The 21,830-nt window shown below is 32.9% G+C and overlaps 1 long non-coding RNA gene across 1 annotated transcript; it reads right to left on the bottom strand.

Annotated features, from left to right (window-relative positions):
- Window positions 1-264: 264 nt before the first annotated feature.
- Window positions 265-3,105, bottom strand: LOC143064672 (uncharacterized). Its single transcript, XR_012975305.1, has 2 exons — window positions 2,839-3,105; window positions 265-1,754 (listed from the first exon to the last, which is right to left on the bottom strand). It is a non-coding gene; the product is annotated as an uncharacterized LOC143064672 (long non-coding RNA).
- Window positions 3,106-21,830: the final 18,725 nt, after the last annotated feature.

Here is a 21,830-nt window from a genome sequence, read left to right as displayed (position 1 = left end):
CACAATATCCTCAATATGAATTGACTTACAATGTATACTTTGGTTGCCAATGAATGCAGATAAAAATTTGTTGCATCTGTAGTGATAATTAACCTTCAATGTCAATAAAGACAAAACTATTTCTTTTCACTCCTTGTTCTTGTTGTTTTCTCTTTCACACATTCTCACTTAAATTTCGCCATGTTAGGCCTGAAAGCTTTACAGTTACCTACATTTGTAACTAAATTTGTCAGTGTGTCAGGTTCAGCAAAATAATTTTAAAGATAAATTATACCTATTTTATTTACATAAGATGCATAACATCAGAACTGTAAAATACATTTTAGTAGACAATACAAAGTAGTTAATTTCAAGTATAGAAAAAGGTGTCCAACCAACAACAAACAAATAGGTAACATGTTCTCAATTTACTTCAAAGTAACCAATTAAATTCATGTTTCAAACTATTAATAAGCTGTACCCTAATAATATTAACAATATTTCATACATGTATTTAGAATATTCAGTTTACAATTCTAAAGTTATTTCGATGAAAAAAATTTTAAACGTCAGTTTAATAAAATAACCCATCTAGTTATTGCAGGCCCCTGTTTAAATCAATCAGCTCTCCTTGCAAAACCAAAATGAATAAACACTCCCTCAAATATTTATTTAAAAAAAAAGAACAAAGTAAGACTTATCAGTTATTTTATGTCTTACTGCTTCAAATTTTACATTTTAAAACACTTAGAAGTAAAAATAAAATTGTCAGGAAGTAAGTATACAGATTGTACCTAACAGTTTATAACTTTATAAAGCATGATCACTTATCATTTTTTAAAGCACTGTAAATTTTAGTTTGAGCAAACAGATCCAACTCAATGTCACCCCTCTAGAGCACCAGGATCTAAATACATGTCACCCATCTCATATTGCACTAGGATCTAAATCATTTTCACCGTTTGCTCCTACATGTACATTGATATTTTATATTACGAAACTTTGTTTAAACTTATTTTGACCTTAATAAACTTGAACAGGCCTAGGTCAAAACTGATTTTATAGTCTTAATCTATTGAATTCTAATATTGGCTTGTATCAATTTTTAAATGAATGAATAAGTTGACACAAAAGTTGGTTAACATTTTCACGGAACTGTCATGTATACAGATAACACTTTCTCTGAGTTTCTCAAAATTGTTTATACTATACATGTATGTCATAGATCACAACAAAAACAAATAATCATACTTGTACTGAAACATCAATAGATATAAATATAAATGTTCATTATATAAAACTTTTCATGCTATATGTATCTGCATTGTTACATCGAAGGTCCCAATTCTGGCTTGAACTTGACGGGAGAGCGGACTCCTATTGACGGCCTTGGTGAGCTGTTTTGAAGCTCTCAACTGACTTGGCGCACACTACGTCTTCTTTCAATGAATCACAGTTTTGACAAAGAATGTGTTTATAAATTGCTCCTTTTCACAGTTTGTTGTTTCAATAGCCTTAACCAAATTTATAAATTATCATTTTCAAAGTCTGCAAAGCGTGTCGGCTTGATGTTCCTTTTTAGTAAAGATTGCTTGTTACCAATAATTTGTCAGGTTTGGATAGCTGGGACCATACCCTCAACCACTTTGTACGGTAATACTAGTCTTTGGCTTGTTCTTGTGAATTGCAGGTTTATCAAGTTCCAGTAAGTGTAGCATGTTGGTGGTCGATCCTTCTTATCCAAATTTATCATCCCCTGTGATTTTTTTCAGAACCTGAAATTATACAAAAATCCATAATAAAACTACATGTAGTGTTGTCAATATTAATTAATATAGATTAACTAGAACTCTACTTTCAATTTCTACTAATACATTGTATTTAAAAAACTACATTTCACTTTGTTTCTTATGTGTGATAGGTGAGTCGTCATGTCAGACATATATAGATACTTAGTACACACTGAACATTTATGTCCTTTTTTATAGCTTTTTAATGCAATTGCATACAAGTATTTCAAGTTAGACATTAACGAGTGTAATGTGTATGCATTAATATTAAATCTACAATTATACTGCTATACAGAGTTAAAATACTGGCAAAAACAATAATTATCCCAGAGCCATGTTTAAAATATACTTTTATAAATATTTTCATATTTAATTAAAAAAAAAACAGTTAAGGCATCACCCTTTCTAATCCAGTGTTGGTAAATAATCCCAAAAAAACATTAGTAAATTAGGAAAAATTGTATTAGCCTTTATGAATTTTAACACTTTCTACTTTCATCCTGAAGCTAAGAGACGGCTAGCTTTTTAGAAAAGCTATTACTTGTTTGAATGCATTTGTGCACTCAGAGTCAAGATGCAAGTGTACACCTACATGGTGCATGTATGTCATCAAGTACATTCTGTGGTGCTTTCAAATGTTTCTCAATTTCATATTTGATGTGAAAATATTGAAGAAATACCATGTATTGACTGTGTTAGTTTTGGCAGGTTCATATTTTTTCACTACATGGGCGCAGCCATATTAATTTCATAACGAGGCGCACTTTTAATTATATAATCATAAAACGTTTCGGATTTAAGTTACGGTTTTCTGTGGTGAAATAGAAGGATACCATATTAATTAATTTAGTTTTCGTATTAAAAATAAAAGATGTTAATATTAGAATAACGAAATCTGCATCTTGTAAATCTTAACTTAAATAGATAAAGTTTGTTCCACGTGTCACAAGGTTATCTTGACCATCTTCTGTACATTTTATTTTACGTGAAAGGCGAGATGATGTGGTTCTTTTTTTGTGTAAACAAGTAAAGACGATAAAATAAAACACGAATTATTTAAAATACTTACAGCTTTTCAATGAATCAGGCCAAAAATTACTCAGGTTCTTTATTCGTTTGATTGCGGCCATCACTTCATGTACAACAGAACTTGGCCACGCGAATATGATACTCGTCCGGCGGGAAATCCTGTTATCAGTTGCACAGCTGGTTCCTGGTAAAACGATGCATCCACGATAGTAAACATACTAGTCTAATTAGTTGTTTGATAATCTACTAGGGACTTTTAATGAAGTACTAGCCAAACTAGTAATATTTACTAGGTATTTTTTTCAGTGCAGATGCCATCGGATGCACATACAGGCACTTGTGATATGGACACCCTTGTTGTGTAGATATCTGTTTTAATTATCTTAAATATTTCAAGTTACTTATCCTTATTTTTGTTTTCTTATTTATGCGTACAATAACGTAAATTAAATACGCGTTATTTATTTTTTCTGCAAGTCAGGAAAGATTGAAAATTCAAATAGTGTTCTGCCCTGACACATTTTTGGCACCATATTTCTAATGAGTCATTCAAATTACGACCTTTGTCAATAAAAAGACTTAACTTTTATTTGTTTCTTTTGATAGGTTTTTTTAATGGTTAATCGCACAGCTATTTATAAATTTCAAATTTTCAATCCCAAGAAACTCAAGTTTTCGCTAGTACTTTGTCTATGAGGCTATGACAATTGCAAGTTCTGCATGCGTTTATACATGGTGCCTTTCGAGCTTCAAATTGTAAAACATAACACATTGGTCATGAGTAACGGACGACTGATATTTCCCTTAAAGACCCCACTGTTGGTCAGAAGAAAGCTTTTGACATTTTTATGTTTGCCAAGATGTCTTTGTTTTCTATTGTGTCAGGGATTTTTTTATCGGTTGTTCTTCTCTCTATTTTCGTCATAATGATTGAAACACAAAAATAAAACTTTTACAATTAATAAATATTAATTAAGATCGGAACATTCAAGCTTGTATGTTCTCTAAATGTTTAAGAAAGTCAAGAAGAAAACTATCACGAATATAAAGAGTATATTTACAATTGAAAGTGAAAATTAACTTGACTCTGTGAGCACAAAGGATGAAATTTGGTTATACAAAATGTCATATTGAAGACTTTTTATACTATCATGTCAAAATATTGAACAAACAAGTTCAGTGTCTATATTTGAATAGTATACCTTATATTCAACCTAAGTTGTATTTCAATTGGTCTTTAATATACACTGACATTTCAAAAGAGTAAAACCTGTTCGACGATTATTTACTAAAATCCATTAATTTCAAGATTAAGTCTTCAGTTGAAAAATAGAACCTGTCAACCTATTAATTGTGAATAAAATTTCAACCCCCTTGCGAGCGATTAGACATCATACATACATAAGATCTCCACGCGGGGGAGATGTTTAGCTGGACGATATATACTATATAAACAGTTGTCCATTAAAATAGTTTAAACCATCAGTAATGTTGCCGATTTCTGAACAAATGGATTATAGTTTTAATGTTTTAGAAATCTCCATCGCACCTGTTGTGATAACTAGAAAATTTACAGTCATTTATCTTATTTTTACAAATGTATGCGATATTATATTATCATAATAAGGCGATTCATCGGACTGATTATCAAAGATTCCTATGGTCATAGATTACAAAAAAAAAACTGCAATTCGTCAAATTTGAAAATACTTATTTCTTAATTTGGGACAAATCTGGTCACGTAGATATAAGGTCACTCTAGAGATGAAATGCTGGAAATATCCATTTGCAAAATGTATATCTAGATTCTGCTTTAAAGATGTCTATAAAATCACTGTTGAATTATGAAAAAAGATGGACACATAATGCATAAAATACAACATATGCCCTGCATGTAATGGAGGGTGTTTCAATCCGTCCATGGGAAACCACAACTTTAACTAAATGATAGTTTAGGAGACGTATTTATAAAAGTTTTTCCAAGCTTGTTTCCGAATCCTATATTTGAACTTTATGTAACATTGTAATATATATCATGTAATTTTTCATTAATAAATACTGTTTAAATTAGCTAAATGATACATATGAAACGCCGCGATCAATCTTCCTTAATCTTACAACAGCAATCTTTAAGAGTTGAAGATCACGTGTCTTCTTCAACTGCCATTTGCCGGTTGCTTTATGAGATACTAGAAGCACATTTGCTGATATTACAGTTTATCTTACCTCCTATATATTTCTAGGAATATGATTGGTTAAAAGCGTCCGCGTGGAGACCGTGTATATTTCATATTAGGTTAGTAGGGAGGCAGGGCTTATTTCATACACGGTTAGTAGTGGTGTTACGTCCCTTTATATTCCATATTAGGTTAGAAGGGAGGCGGGACTGATTTCATACACGGTTAGTAGTGGTATTGCGTCCCTTTATAAAGACAAAACGGTACTGAGAAAAAAACTTAAAAGTGACAACAGACGAAGAAATTGATGATTAAGATTGAAATAAATTTATAAAACACATTCAAACCTAACAAGTTGTTATTGTTGGCATCTGTTTTTGTAGGATCAATGGAAGTAGTCTCTTAATGCTAACAGTTTTGAAGACTTGCTCATTTTGAAAGGCCACTAGTCTAAATTTCACACGTTAAGATATTCGGTAAGATAAATTCGTAACATAGTACATGCTATTGACGTAATACAGTATATATGGGGTCACTAGCACACTATGTAACTAATAATATAGGAATGCATGAATTCTATAAATTTATAGTGAGCATCAAGTTGAAATGAAAATGTACAAGAGGGACAACAAAAACCAACTTATGAATTTATGCAAAACGTAAAAAATATTAGTCTTTTCGAAAGAAGGGAATAATTAATCATGAGAATAGCTATAACAAAAAGTAAAATCTCAAAAATACTGAACTCAGAGGAAAATCAATTCGGAAAGTCCATAATCACATGGCAAAATCAAATAACAAAACGCATCAAAAACGAATGGACAAGAACTGTCATATTTCTGACTTGGTACAGGCATTTTCAAATGTAGAAAATGGTGGATTGAACCTGATTTTATAGCTAGCTAAACCTCTCACTTGTATGACAGTCGCATCAAATTCCATTATATTGTCACCGATGCGTGAACAAAACAAACACAAACAATAGGTAAAAATGTCAAAAATAGGGGTACAGCAGTCAACATTGTGTTATCATCTTAATCACTATAAAAACAACAAATATAACGAAGAAGCACAAAAAGGCATACATCAAATTAACATCCTCATTTTGATTATATTATACGATTTTATTTGTCTATGTAAAATGCACCCATCAACGAAGGAGGGTTTTGAGTACTGGTGTAAAATTGCGCGTTTGAAATTCTCACAGGTAGACATGAAATAAATTTGTCGTTCAAAGTATGACGGCATAAATACAGTCACGCAAAATAGATATAACAAAAACAGACTTAACAGTTAAAGTAATAATAATAAATAAAATAGAATCATATTCAAAACAGTGTGGCTGTGGCCATTGATTGACGACCTAAATTATCCCATTGACTGGGTCAGATTATGTGAACGTTTGTCTGTAACGACCACTGCTCACTATGTACTTGTTAAAGACACTTAAACTGTGGGGTCACCAAAGGTTCTCAACACCTAAATGAAGTTATTCGAAAAAAAACACGATGTTATGATTTATATCAATAATATAAATCAAAACATAAAAGTTATTCCTGATTAATTTTTCGAATTATTTTATTGTTGAAGGCGTTAAGAACCTTTGGTTACCCCACAGTTTAAATTCTATAATAAGTAAGTAGTGAGCAGTGGTCGTTACAGACAAACGTTCACCTAATCTGTCCCAGTCAATGGGATAATTAAGGTCGTCAATCAATGGCCACAACCACACTGTTTTGAATATGATTCTAATAGTGTGGTTCAAAGTATGACGGGATACATAAGTACAGAGTCACGTCAAATGTATATCACAAAAAAGTGGGTTAACAGTAAAAGTAATATAAATAAATAAAATAATTTTGTCATTCAAAGTAAGACAAGATACATAGGTACAGAGTCACATCATAAAATAATTTTCTCGTTCAAAGTATGATGGGATACATAAGCACAGAGTTACGTCAAAAGGATATCTCAAAAAACAGACTTAACAGTAAAAGTAATATTAATAAAGACAAATAAAAGAATAATATAACACGTTATTAAGATGATAAACAACGTCAGTACGCAAAATCTATACTTCAAGACCATCGTGTATTATTTGTGAAGTTGATACGGAATATTTATCAACAAGTTCTGGGTACCTTCCGATGAACTTTTTTAGAAAAAGGACAAGACGTTCTTTGACATACCCCTGATTCATCAACTTTCTGCTCCGACACTGGTGACGTTTTACAAAGTCTGAGTAGGAGCTGCAAGCTCTTGAATACCGAATAAGTTGGGAAATGTATATTCCATATGCAGGTGAAGTTGGTATATTGCTACTAAGGTGGGGGAAATTGATAATTTCAAAATCAAAATCGTCTCGTTTGTCATAGATTCTGGTAACAAATGAACTTACGGAAGTCGGAGTCAAAACGTAAACTAATTGATCTTAAAATACTATACAATACCAATACAAAATCAAGCGAAATGATGCATACAGCATTGGTCGACAATTTAGAAACGGTTTCAATGTTACACTTAGAATCGATACATGTCTATGCAAGCACTATCTTATTAACTCAATGTAGTTTAGATTGATTGATTGATTGATTGATTGATTGTTGGGTACTCAATGTCCAGTGGCAAATATTTTATGCATATTCAGGGTGAGAACAAATTAACAATAAATACAATAGATAGGTTTGGTAATTGAGGTCAAATGGGTTGCAGGTCGGGGAAATTTGGACTGCCACGGGAAATGAGGGTATATTGGATAGGGACAGAAATTTAGCCTGGCAACAAGTCACCTGCGGATCCATGTTGTTGCAATGGTTCTAAATGTGCAAAGAGCATGGCACTCTCTTTACACGTGTCATCGAATTTAACGTCCCCATGATGATCGAACATGGCTGCAAATTTGTAAATCCCGAACAGCCAAACAGACTCCCCATTTTGGCGAGGGTTTTATTGTAGGTCGGAGGAAAACAATTGGTGACCATATATATCTATATCCAAGTTATCCTTGTGGGATGTAGTTTACAAAATAAACATGCAAGTATGTTTGAACATTACACTAAAAGACAACGTAATATAAACAAAAGAAGATGTGGTATGATTGCCAATGAGACAACTCTCCACAGTAATATGCATATCATATGAAACTATTGGACAAAATCCTGAACAATTAACAGTAAATAACTACTGGATAAACAACTTTGAAACACCAGTTTATTTTTAAAATAGCTTGTACAGTATTATGTCGTACAAACCATGGCAGTACCGTTTGAATAAATGTTACTATTCTGATTGATTTGCACTAGTTTGACCAAAGCAAATAACTCATGTATTGTTTTAATCATTATTGGATACGGAAAAGGGGTGTATGATTTTGATATCACCGCATAAAAAGAGCGCACTTAGTAATGTCAGCAATTCTGCCATTCAAGAGAAATACGTCATGTATACGGACACTTGCAATCATAAATTGTACGGACAAATGACGGATTCTTTTAACTGTAAATACGTGACACTCTGCAACTGAACACGTAACTTTTTACCACAGAAATTTATAAGTATTTGCGTTTCGCAAACTTTCAAAAATAACATATCCAGAGACAACCACGATGTTGCCCGTGTTCACAGAGTGCATATACCTTGTATTCATGCATCACAAACAAGCAAAACAGACATCCAGACGTCACACGGAATGACTAAAGATTGGACGGGAAAAGTTAAAGTAGCCATATACCGGTATACCTTTACCTTTCTTGGGTTGCATTTTTCAATCACAAAGTAAGCAAAGGATGTGAAAACGTGTTGGCTATTAAAAAACAAGTTTCAAGTTTTTTTTTTTCGTAAAGTTTTTATTCTGATGACATAAAGTTACTTAAGATTCTTTTATAATAATCTATCTTAATGTGAAAATTAACAGTGGTTTTTTTTTTCTTCTCTGAATAGTATTAGTGATATATCTTTGGATACAAATGATGAACATATTGTACCACGCTTCAAAAATAATCAGAGTTACACATTATGTTGCTTTATATTAGGCGTATTTTAGATATTTGGTAGTTTATCAAACTTTATGCATACATAAACTCATCATAGATACCAGCATTAAAATGTTGTTCGCCTGACCCGCGTTTCGTCTACAAAAGGCTCATCAGTGACGCTCGAATAAAAAATTTAAAGGTCAAGTTTGTACGCAATTCATTTTTCTGATGGTAAAATATTGAAACGTGTCTAAAACGTCAAAGCGTAGGCTGCTTTTAACCTTCGGCAATATAAGAAACTGGTTCACTGCAGTGGTCATATTTTGACAGTGTAATGATGACATTGTAGTTTTGTACCGGGTACTCTAATCCTAGTAATAAAGGTGGATTTAAATTCCGAATATTCTGTAGTGGACGCATGTGGAGAGTTATGGCTATCATCATAATTTTAATAAATAGGAAGGGTTCATCACTTTGTTTACAACAATATACAGGAATTTATAATTATATAACTCAAATATATTTACCTATAAATATTATGATGAGACTAAAAGTTTAAATTTAGATCGTAAATAAGTTTTGATAAACAAGAAAACAGATAAATATAGTTTCAAATTAGTTGACAATAATATATTGACAGATACACAGAAACAGTTTTAGAGCTTACAAAATTCACATAAGGTACTAATATGGTTTTAAGAACTTTCATCATTAGGAATTTAAATCCACACCTCCCGATTGCTCTTGAGCATTGTCATCACACACATATAGTCCCGCTGTTCATGTTGTAACTGGAAACTTTACCATCAATCAAAAACAGTTTACAACTCAAAGAAGTGTTAACCAAAGGCTCGAAATATAAAATTCCAAGAGCCCATCATTTGGAAGAAGAACTTAAGGTTAAAGGTGAATGCAGTTGATGACTGTTCCAGAAAATGGATAGAGCACGAACCAGATGGAAGAAACGGACACTATATCTGAATGGATTATAGCTGTTCAATTAGGCATTCAGAATTCAACAACCGAACAAAACTGTAACAGACAAGCACAAAATGGCATATAGACCAAGTAAAATAGCAAATAGTTAAAGACAAGAATACACAAATTTACCATGGTACAATAACACGATGACGGGATGTATTAGTACAGAGCCACGCCATATATGTAATAAAGAAACATAAAAAGGCATATAGACAAAGCACGTAGCAAAAATGAAAGACAAGCAACAATCAAGTTTAACAATAGCACACTAAAGGGATGTATAATTATAGAGCCAAGCTATATGTATCGAAGTAACACCAAGAGGCATATAGACAAAGCACATTAGCAAAAATGAAATACAAGAATACGAGAATATCATTTTTTATATGGCGAACTAGGGCGTTTGCCAATGAATAAACTCATCATAGATACCAGGACCAAATTTAGTATATACGCCAGATGCGCGTTTTGTCTACAAAAGACTCATTAGTGACGCTCGAATCCAAAAAAGTAAAAAGGCCAAATAAAGTACGAAGTTGAAGAGAATAGAGGCCCAAAATTCCTAAAAGTTTTGCCAAATACAGCTAAGGTAATCTATGCCTGAGGTAGAAAAGCCTTAGTATTTCAAAAAATTCAAAATTTTGTAAACAGTTTATTTATAAATATAACCATATCATTGATACTTCATGTCAGCACAAAGAGCTGACTACTGGGCTTGTGATACCCTCGGGGAAATAAATCTCCACCAGCAATGGCATCGACCCAGTGGTTGTAAATAAACTCATCATAGATACCAGGACCAAATTGAGTATATACGCCAGACGCGCGATTCGTCTACAAAAGACTTATCAATGACGCTCGAATCCAAAAAAGTAAAAAGGCCAAATAAAGTACAAAGTTGAAGAGCAAAGAGGCCCAAGATTCCTAAAAGTTTTGCCAAATACAGCTGAGGTAATCTATGCCTTAGTATTTCAAAAAATTCAAAATTTTGTAAACAGTTAATTTATAAATATAACCATGTCAATGATAATTCACGTCAGCACAAAGTGCTGACTACTGGGCTTGTGATACCCTCGGGGAAATAAATCTCCACCAGCAGTGGCATCGACCCAGTGGTTGTAAATAAACTCATCATAGATACCAGGACCAAATTTAGTATATACGCCAGATGCGCGTTTTGTCTACAAAAGACTCATTAGTGACGCTCGAATCCAAAAAAGTTAAAAGGCCAAATAAAGTACGAAGTTGAAGAGAATAGAGGCCCAAAATTCCTAAAAGTTTTGCCAAATACAGCTAAGGTAATCTATGCCTGAGGTAGAAAAGCCTTAGTATGTCAAAAAATTCAAAATTTTGTAAACAGTTAATTTATAAATATAACCATATCATTGATACTTCATGTCAGCACAAAGTGCTGACTACTGGGCTTGTGATACCCTCGGGGAAATAAATCTCCACCAGCAATGGCATCGACCCAGTGGTTGTAAATAAACTCATCATAGACTTCTCTTGAACTGAATTTTAATGTGCGTATTGTTATTCTTTTACTTTTCTACATTGGCTAGAGGTATAGGGGGAGGGTTGAGATCTCATAAACATGTTTAACCCCGCCGCAATTTTGCGCCTGTCCCAAGTCAGGAGCCTCTGGCCTTTGTTAGTCTTGTATGATTTTAAATTTTGGTTTCTTGTGTATAATTCGGAGTTTAGTATGGCGTCCATTGTCACTGTACTATTATGCATATTTTAGGGGCCGGCTGAGGGACACCTACGGGTGCGGGAATTCTCGCTGCATTGAAGACCCATTGGTTGCCTTCGGCTGTTGTTTGCTCTATGGTCGGGTGGTTGTCGCTTTGACATATTCACCATTTCCTTTCTCAATTTTATTCATCTTAGATACCAGGACCAAATTTAGTATATACGCTAGACGCGCGATTCGTCTACAAAAGACTTATCAATGACGCTCGAATCCAAAAAAGTAAAAAGGCCAAATAAAGTACAAAGTTGAAGAGCATAGAGGCCCAAAATTCCTAAAAGTTTTGCCAAATACAGTTGAGGTAATCTATGCCTTAGTATTTCAAAAAATTCAAAATTTTGTAAACAGTTAATTTATAAATATAACCATATCAATGAAAATTCATGTCAGCACAAGCACAAAGTGCTGACTACTGGGCTTGTGATACCCTCGGGGAAATAAATCTCCACCAGCAGAGGCATCGACCCAGTGGTTATAATTAGAAAACATTTTTTTTAAATACTAGTTAAACATTGTAACTCATAAACCACTTATTGTGTATGATATCTATATATTGTTACTCAGAGATGCAAATACTGGTAAAACTAATTGGGTTTCTAATGTTTGTGACCTCTTGTTTAGTATTGGTTTAAACTTTGTATGGTACCAGCAGTCTGGTATAAATATATCATTAGATGTAATAAAAACTAGGATAAAAGATCACTTTATTCAAAGCTTGTTTGCATCTATACAGGAATCTTACTATGTACAGAATTTTAAAATTAGATTTTTGTTTTGAAAATTACGTAGATTATAATTATAATTCACATTTTTTCACAAAGCTACGTAGTGGTACTATGAAGTGAAATGTTGAGGTGGGGCGTTATACAAATATACTAAGAGAAAGCAGATTATGTACTTGCTGTAATATGAAAAGTGTTGAAGATGAGTACCATTTTACTTTGTACGGCTTCAGTTTTTACCAAACTATTACTGTTCGTGGCCAAATGTGACAAAACTTATGTATTTGTATCAAACAAAATCTAGATCTTTAGTTGGAAAATTGTGTAATTATTTGAAATCTGCCTGGCAGATTAGATCACACCTAATAAGTTGATCATTTGTCTATTGTAATATCTTATCATATTGTTCTCTGTTGTTTATTGTGTGTCACAATGTAAATATGTTTGTGTTGCTATAGTATGTAACTACTGCTTTGCAAATAAAGAATTCATTCATTCATTCATAAACAATAATGACAGGATGTACAAGTACCACAAGTATCTTAATCACAATAAAAACAAACAAATATTTACAAAGAAGCACAAAAAGGCATATATCAAATTTAACAACCTCATTCAATGCTTTCTTATTTTTGAATTTTATTTATGTATGTTCAAAATAGTTTAATGAGGTATATTTAACCGGCGGTTTCGATCAGATGCTCAAACATTCTTCAATTACAATTTTTTCAGTTTTTGGATATATATCAAAATACTTTATTTCCTTTTTTGGTCATGAAAATCTTACTTTGCGAATTATCACACTGATTCCGATCACCAAAGATAATATCAATAAAATGCTGGATTGGTTGTATAATATTTCATCCGACAATCATTATTCCAATGGGCTAATTGTACACCACGACTAACCGACTTGTTTTTGTTCTTACATGTAGCCGATTCATATAAAACTTTCTAAAAAGTAAAAATCACACAAATACTGAACTCCGAGGAAAATTCAAAACGGAAAGTTTCTAATTAAATAGCAAAATCAAAGCTCAAACACATCAAACGAATGAATAACAACTGTCATATTCCTGACTTGGTACAGGCATTTTTTTATGTTGAAAATGGTGGATTGAACCTGGTTTTATAGCTAGCTAAACCTCTCACTTGTATGAAAATCGCACCAAATTTCATTATATTGACAACGATGCGTGAACAAAACAAACAGGAAAATGAAAAAATAGGGGTACAGCAGTTAACATTGTGTTATAATCTTAATCACTGAAAAACAAACAAATATGTATCAAAGAAGCACAAAATGGCATATAGACCAAGTATATCAGCAAAAATTAAAGACAAGAATATACAAATTTACCTTCATCTAAAAGGCAAATAGAAAAATCATCTTACAACTTTCTTTAATGTCACTTTCAGTTACATTGATGATGTTCTTTCATTCAATAACACATTTTTTTTAAATGCATAAAAGTTTAAGGAATTTTGAGACATCAATGATCTCGGACTCCTTTCTTTAATAGGCTTTTGTTTTATTCGAGCGTCACTGAGGAGTCTTTCATAAACGAAACACGCTTCAAATCTGGTATCTTTAATGTGTTTATAATAACTTTATATAGATGTCATGTATCCAAGTCAACTGGAGATTAAGAATATTACCGAAATTAGAATATCTTGATACTGACACATTTATAGACAACTTCAAAATATAATATATGACAAACGTGATGAAGTCAAATTTCCAATTGTAAACTTCACATTTCTACTCAATCCATCATATCGCGTTTACATATCTCAATTAATACGACATGCTTGTTCATGTTCACACTACAAGGATTCCATTAAAAAGAGTGTGCTCTTTATACTAAGGAAAAAATGAAATCGATACTACATAAGTTAATTGTCACCATCACGAATTGGTTGACCGAAACGACGTGTCAGTGTCTAAACCCACCATTGGCATGCTTTTTTTTTTGCGATCTTAGATCTTTTTGATACTGGTAATGTCGTCCGACTGTTATTTCACCAATTATGTCATATTCCGGTCTGGGACATATTTATTTAGTGTGAACTCGCATGAAGGCTGGTGCATGCTTAAAAGAAGAAGCTAGGAAATCCTCTCGACGCACCTAGTCTTGCTCTATTTGGAGTTCAGAAGAGGGTTAGTTTACCTTGATTTGTCTTCTCCTAATCGGTTAACGAGATTTCAAAGTTGAACACCAATAAACGACTGTCGCCTTTAATTGTTTTCCCGCTTTTGTTTCTAACAAATGATGCTCAAATGCAACAATGAAGATCTGAATTTTCCTTCGACTTTCCATTTTTGTTATTTTACCCTTTTTGACGCGCTTTTCTGGATTAACCTTCAACCCTTGCATTTGAAAGCAAAGGATGTGTGAGACCTATTTACGAGAAGCTATATGACGAAAAGAACGAGCTTAGAGTAAATCAAATGAAAATAGTTAAAACGTGATGTTCATGTAAAAATATGCAAAACCTGCTCAATATGTACAGTAACAAACTCACCACTACAATTTAGTAAAACAGAGAGACTGTCAAACATCTACGATAAGTGGTTAAGATAAAATAAGAAAAAAGAGAACAAACACAAGTTCAGGAAGGAGTTCTTTGATCAATTAAAAAAATGCTAAGAAACTAACCCCCACATACAAATTACCCTTAACGAACTGGCAATCGGTACTCTTTAAGGCCACTTGGTTCTTATATCTCCTTGCATTTCTATGGGTTTATAATACCTCCCTGGCTTTCGAATGTTTGAGTTTGTGAGCTTTTGATAACAGAAAAAAAAAGATACACGCTTCGAACGCACAATATTCATAAAGTACTAATTTCATTGAGAAGTCATAAATACACATTATCGCTATTTGTCCTCCACAACTTGACATTACAAAACCATATATTTTGACGTCAAAATAGAAAATATCTTATCTAAATTGCGATAAGGTCTATGAAACACACCTTGTACATATGTGATATACCTATGTATTGATACTGAACGCAACGTCAATTCTATCATCATCGATTCGAATAAAGGACGCATGCAGATAAAACAATGACAGAACAAACTGAAACGACAGAATTCGTATCTGACGCAATCGTGATAAGTTGGCATAGTAGGCAGATACAGAAGGAACTGAAAATAGATACGAACATTTCTTACCCATGGGAACCGTAACGGTTGTTTAGCTATAAAATCAAGTTGAATCCAGTATTTGGTATGTTTGTTATTTTACTTTTTGGTATATAAATATGTCTGGGTTTTGTTTTTTTTGGTTTCATTTTGAAGACATGAAGCACGGGTTTGGGCTTTTTATAAAATGAATACAAATTATAGAAAAAGGTTGAGAAACATCTCACGGTGTCGCAACCAATATTCAGTTCACATTTAAGTTCTCTTAGGGACGAAGAAGATTACAAGCACATACAATCATCAAACTTTGAAGTTGAAAATCAAAAGTGTTTTACTGGATGTGTTGAAAAGCTAGCACCTGAAGATGAAGAAAAATAAGAGCATGTGCATTATTTTATCAGTAACGTAGTTAATTTTCTTTGGAAACAATATAAAGTTTGAACAAAAACGCAGACAATACAGAAAGCACACATTCGAAATCTGAACCTATACGTTCCCTTACCAAATTTGAAACACTTACCTCACGTATAGCATCAACGATTCTTAACAAAGATATCACGTATTACTACTTTGTACGTCGACACGTATTTTCAGGATCGTTTAGACCCAAACATACGAAGGACAATGATGTATAATATCTGTACACGAGAAGACCTATAATGCGAAAAATAGTCAACTTCTTCTAAGATCAACCGATAATACAGCAAATATGTTTAAACCCGTGTCAAAACCAAAGCTCTGACTTTTCGAAAACATAAACATATGCAAATGAAAACCATGGCCGAAAATTTTCAGTCAACTCATATCCAAAAATGGCTCCAAATAACTTCTAGTCAAGCATGCACCATCTAAGATGACAGATGCTAGTTTCATCTTATTTTCATGAAGGACCGTTCGTGTCATAACTCATTATGTAACACGTACGCTAGAGAGAGGTACGTGTAACAGGTCGTTCACGTACCCTAGATGTACACGTTACACTTTGTTAACGTACCCTAGAGTTATATCTAACACTTTATTTACGTACTCTAGAGGTACACATAACAGTTTGTTTACGTTCCTTGGAGTGCGCGTAACAGTTTGTTAAGGTACCCTTGAGACAAGCGTAATTGTTTGTTCGCGTACCCTGGAGGTACGTGAATCTGTTTGTTTTTTGTTTGTGCAGCTTACCGCAACAGAAAGCGATATAATGAATAATGGGTTATATGTGCCTAAAAAGTAAAAAAATAAATCACAAAAATACTGAACTCCATGGAAAATTCAAAAAGAAAAGTCCCTAATCACATGGCAAAATCAAAAGCTCAAAAACATCAAATGAATGGATAACAACTGTCATATTCATGACTTTTTTATAGGCATTTTCTTATTGTTTTTTTTTATTATACGATTTTATTTATCTATGTAAAATAAAAATGCACCCATAAAGGATTGAAAGATTTTGAGTAGCGGGAACGAATCCTTACCCTGACCGACACATGGTTAGATTAACATTAATTCTGACGTACAATCGTGCAATTGACGTCACACAGTTAGATATAAAATAATTTTGTCTCTCAAAGTATGAAAAGAATATAGTATGTAGTTCTTATAGGCATATCCTCTGCGGAATCTAAATAAGAAGTTTCCCTTGCTCTTCTTGTCGCTCGTCTATATTGTTATTGTAAATTTCTTCAAAAAAAAAAAAGACCACGTCATTATGTATCAAAGACACACACTAGGGCATATAGACAAAGCATTAGCAAATATGAAAGACAAGAATAAAAAAAATTATTATAGAATATTGCACAATGGTGGGATGTATAAATACAGAGCCACGTCATATGTATCAAAGAAACACAAAAAGTCATATAGACAAAGCATATTAGTAAAAATAAAGATAAGAGTACAAAAAATAGAACAATAACACAATGAAGGGATGCATAAGTACAGAGTCACATCAAATGGATATTTTTGACAGTATTACATTATACAATAAAATTCCACCAAACATACTGTTTTGCATGTACACATTATGTTGCCAAAATTAATGTTTAATAAAAATATAGGTATAACTCAATAATTTTAACCGAGTTTTAAAACTTTAAATGAAGTACAATGTAATAAATAATATATTAATTCATTGGTTATAAAAACAGAACTACATGTATTACTTCTTCTGTATATGTCTTTCAATAAAGTCGGAGTTATTGATCAATATATAAAGAGATAAACGCCGACACTCATTTAGATTATTTCTTTTAAAAATTACCAAATGCTTTTAAGACATTTTTTTCTATGATATACTAATGTTAATAATATTCAAAAATAAGAATTATAATTTAGAAATTTTTTGTATCATAGACAGAAGAATATATGGCCATGGCCGAGTTGATTCCTTGACAGTATCAGTCTTATCTAACAAGCAGAGGAAATACATTGTTGAAATTTGAAGTGACCAACACAGAGTTAGCTCCCATGTTCATAGGTCAATAAGTATTCTCCAGGGTACGTGAACTAATAGTTATCTTTACGTCTACGGTACGTGACCAAATAGATACGTGTTACTATAGGGTACGTGAACAAAGTGTTACGTCTACCTCTAGGGTACTTGCACAAAGTGTTACGTCTACCTCTAGGGTACTTGCACAAAGTGTTACGTCTACCTCTAGGGTAAGTGATGAAAGTGTTACGTGTAACTCTAGGGATATGTATACGACCTTTTACGTATACCTCTAGGGTACATGAATGAACGACCTGTTACGCTTACCTCTAGCATATGTGTAACAAAATAAATTATGAACCGAAAGCCCCTTCATATATTTTGTGCTGTTATATGACACATTCTTTTTGTTCCTTCCAAGGTCAACAACTTGTAATCCGGCGCTATTCATTGGTTGATATCTGTCATAACTATTTTTTCGTTTTTATTTTTGTCATAGGTCTTTGATTTCAATTGTTTCACATTGCGTCATATTGGAGCCTTTTAGTGCACATTATAACAGCATTGGTTTTGCTAAATTTTTACAGGGCACACAAGGACCTAGAGTTTCTAAAATATAATCTAGTTGATAGCTGTCTCATTTGCACTCAGACTGCAACTCTTTTATACATGTTTATGATTTACTTTTACAAATTGTGACTTACAAGTATGAAGAGATGTCTTATTTGCACTCATAACACATCTTCTTATAGCTTCTAGTATGTATTTTGAAAAATAAAAATAAATCATCCAGCACAGCCCCAATGGATTAATTATGAAGAAGTCAGAAGCAGTCGTGTAAAAGCAAGATATATGTAAAGAAAAGAGCGGCGAAAGATATCAGAGGGACATTTCTTAAAATTCATACATCTAAAATAAACGCCATGGTTTAAAACGAAAAAGACAAACAGACAAATAATACTACACAAGAAACAACATAGAAAACTAAAGAATTAGCAACACGAACCCCACCAAAACCTGGGGTGATCTCAGGTGCTCCGGAAGGGTAATCAGATCCTGCTCCACATGTGGCACCCGTCGTGTTGCTCATATCATACTAATCCGGTAACTAGTCTAATTTGGTAAGTCACACTCGTGAAAAGGGAACGGGATTGTAGTTTTACGACATAAAGAACATATCCGATATCATCTGTGAAACGGTCAACCAACTCGTGATGTCGTCCATAAAATTTACAAAGGGATGATTTCATCTTCACCATTTGGAACTCTTGATTTAATACCTTCCTTGTGAGCAGCAACCCTTTACCAAGGAAATCATGCTAGGAAATACAAGCCTGGGAATATTGTATCAATTGAGAGATATATAATTTGTTTTCAACCGACCTTCATTGTCAATTTCTAGATTTCAGTCAAGAGATGAGGCAAACTTAACTCTGTTGTATCCTTTATCTTTAGTTCGATGGGATAGATATCGAAAGTATGCATTATCATTAGTGTTTATAACCTAATATCTGTAAATATACGTTCAGGTATTTTTAAACTGTATCGAAATTAATATCAATGTTAGTACCCACAAAGACGTCATACAAATTGTTAAACTAGTAACCATAAAGAATAAATGTATTGATAGGACCAGTCAGCATTGTATTGATATGATCTTTAATAACGAGGTCTATAGACAATATAATCGTAAAAATACTATACAATTTGTAAAATGTTTATACTCAATCTATCCATAAATGCTTTTAAATGTATGAATGAATACTTTATTCTCATAAAAAAAAAATGTTACAGTGAACATATACGTTTAACCAATATACAAATATGAAGTTTATATAAACTAATCATAGATACCAGTTTCAAAAAATTATACGTCAAGCGCCCGTTTCGTCTTCGAAAGTTTCATAATTTATTCCTGAATCAAATAAAGGCAACATTAGTATACCGCTGTTCAAAACTCATAAATCCATGGACAAAAAACAAAATCGGGTAACAAACTAAAACTGAGGGAAACGCATTAAATATAAGAGGAGAACAACGACACAACATTAAAATGTAACACACACACACACACACAGAAACGGACTAAGCATTAGACAAAATCCTATGAGAATAACAAATATAACATCAAAACCAAATACATAAATTTGGGATAGATAAGTACCGTGGCACGTCTTATAGTAATGTGAATTCACACTCCAAAGTAAAAAAAAAACAAACGACACAACGGAAACACAACGTTAAAATGTAACACACACAGAAACAAACTATAATATAACAATGGCCATATTCCTGACTTGGTACAGGACATTTTTAAAGGAAAAAATGGTGGGTTGAACCTGGTTTTGTGGCATGCCAAACCTCCCTCTTTTAGGACCATGTGAAATATAGCATTAAAATGACAATACAACATTACAGGACTACAATATAAATAAATAGGATAACACAATTGACAAAGAAACACACGAATAATAGCTAACAAAAGGCAACAATTTTAAAACATTTAATACGCCAGAAGTTCATTTTGTCCACACAAGACTTACAAGTGACGCCCATATACAAAAGTTTGAAAGCCGAAACAAGTACAAAGCTGAACAGCATCGAGGACCAAAAGTTCAAAAAAGTTGTGCCAAAAACGGCCAGAGTTTTCTGTTAGGTACCAGAACATCCCTTTTATTTAGAATAATTTATACTTTTGCAAACAGTAAATTTTATAAAATGACTATACAAAAGATGTACATGAAGTATTAGCTAATTACAGGAAACAACCGAAATACATTACCTAAAATCCGACAAAATGAAACACATCCGAATAAGTTTAAACCTCAACGCCAAGTGACGTCATATTAGAAATTGTAAAAAAATGACAAAAAAATGACGTCACATTTGAATTTGTAAAACAGATCATCAAAAAATGAAAACAGATAAAAAAAGGAGTACAAAGTTGAAGAGTATTGAGGACCAAACATTCCGAAAGATTTCACCAAGTACAGATGATGTTATAACCAGGGACAGAAAAGCCTTAATAATTCGAGAAAAAAAAAACTGCAAATAAACTCGTCATAGATATCAGGCTTAAAAGTTGATATGCCAGAGTGTCGCAAAACACAGTTAATATACTATTGGGGAAGAAAATCATTAACTAAAGGTAAAGAAGTATATTCCTTGGGTGGAAAATCCAAAGTATTCCGAAAAATTCTAAATTTTGTTAACAGTTCATTTATAATTATGATCATACCAATGATACTATTTGTCAACACATAAGTGCTGACTCCTGGCATGGTGATACCAGCAACCCCCACCGAAATGTCATCGACCCAATGGTTGTAAATAAACTCATCATAGATGCCAGGATTTTAAGTTTATTCACCAGACCAAAAACTCGGTTATGGTTATCTATAATTGGGTACGATAATCATTATCGACAGATAAGGTAGTCTATTCCTGGAGTAGACATCCTTAGTATTTCGAAAAAAAAACCAAAATTGTGTTGCTAATTTATGGTTATGACCATATCAATTCATGTCAAATAGAAGTGCTGACAACACGGGTCTGGAGATACCCGTGAGAAGAAGTAGCTACATGACATACTACAGTGGTATTATCAAATGTATTCATTGAATCACATAGACAACAAATCTGATCGTTTCTTGGCTAGTTGTGCCATCTCTCTGTGTCGTCATGCAACCAGTGGCTACGACATGTAAATATACAAAGGATATACGCATGATATGATGATTATTTTGAAATATATTGTTCAAAACAGAAATGACTTTTGAGTATGTTAAATCACAATGTCAGGTCAAAAGAAACGTTATGAATATAAAAAGATATATAAAATGGTCTGAATTTCTGCTC

Source organism: Mytilus galloprovincialis, chromosome 2, assembly GCF_965363235.1.
Source record: "Mytilus galloprovincialis chromosome 2, xbMytGall1.hap1.1, whole genome shotgun sequence".
Classification (NCBI taxonomy): Eukaryota; Metazoa; Mollusca; class Bivalvia; order Mytilida; family Mytilidae; genus Mytilus; species Mytilus galloprovincialis.
The sequence above is the reverse complement of the archived record's forward strand: the minus strand, read 5'-3'. Positions and strand labels throughout refer to the sequence as shown.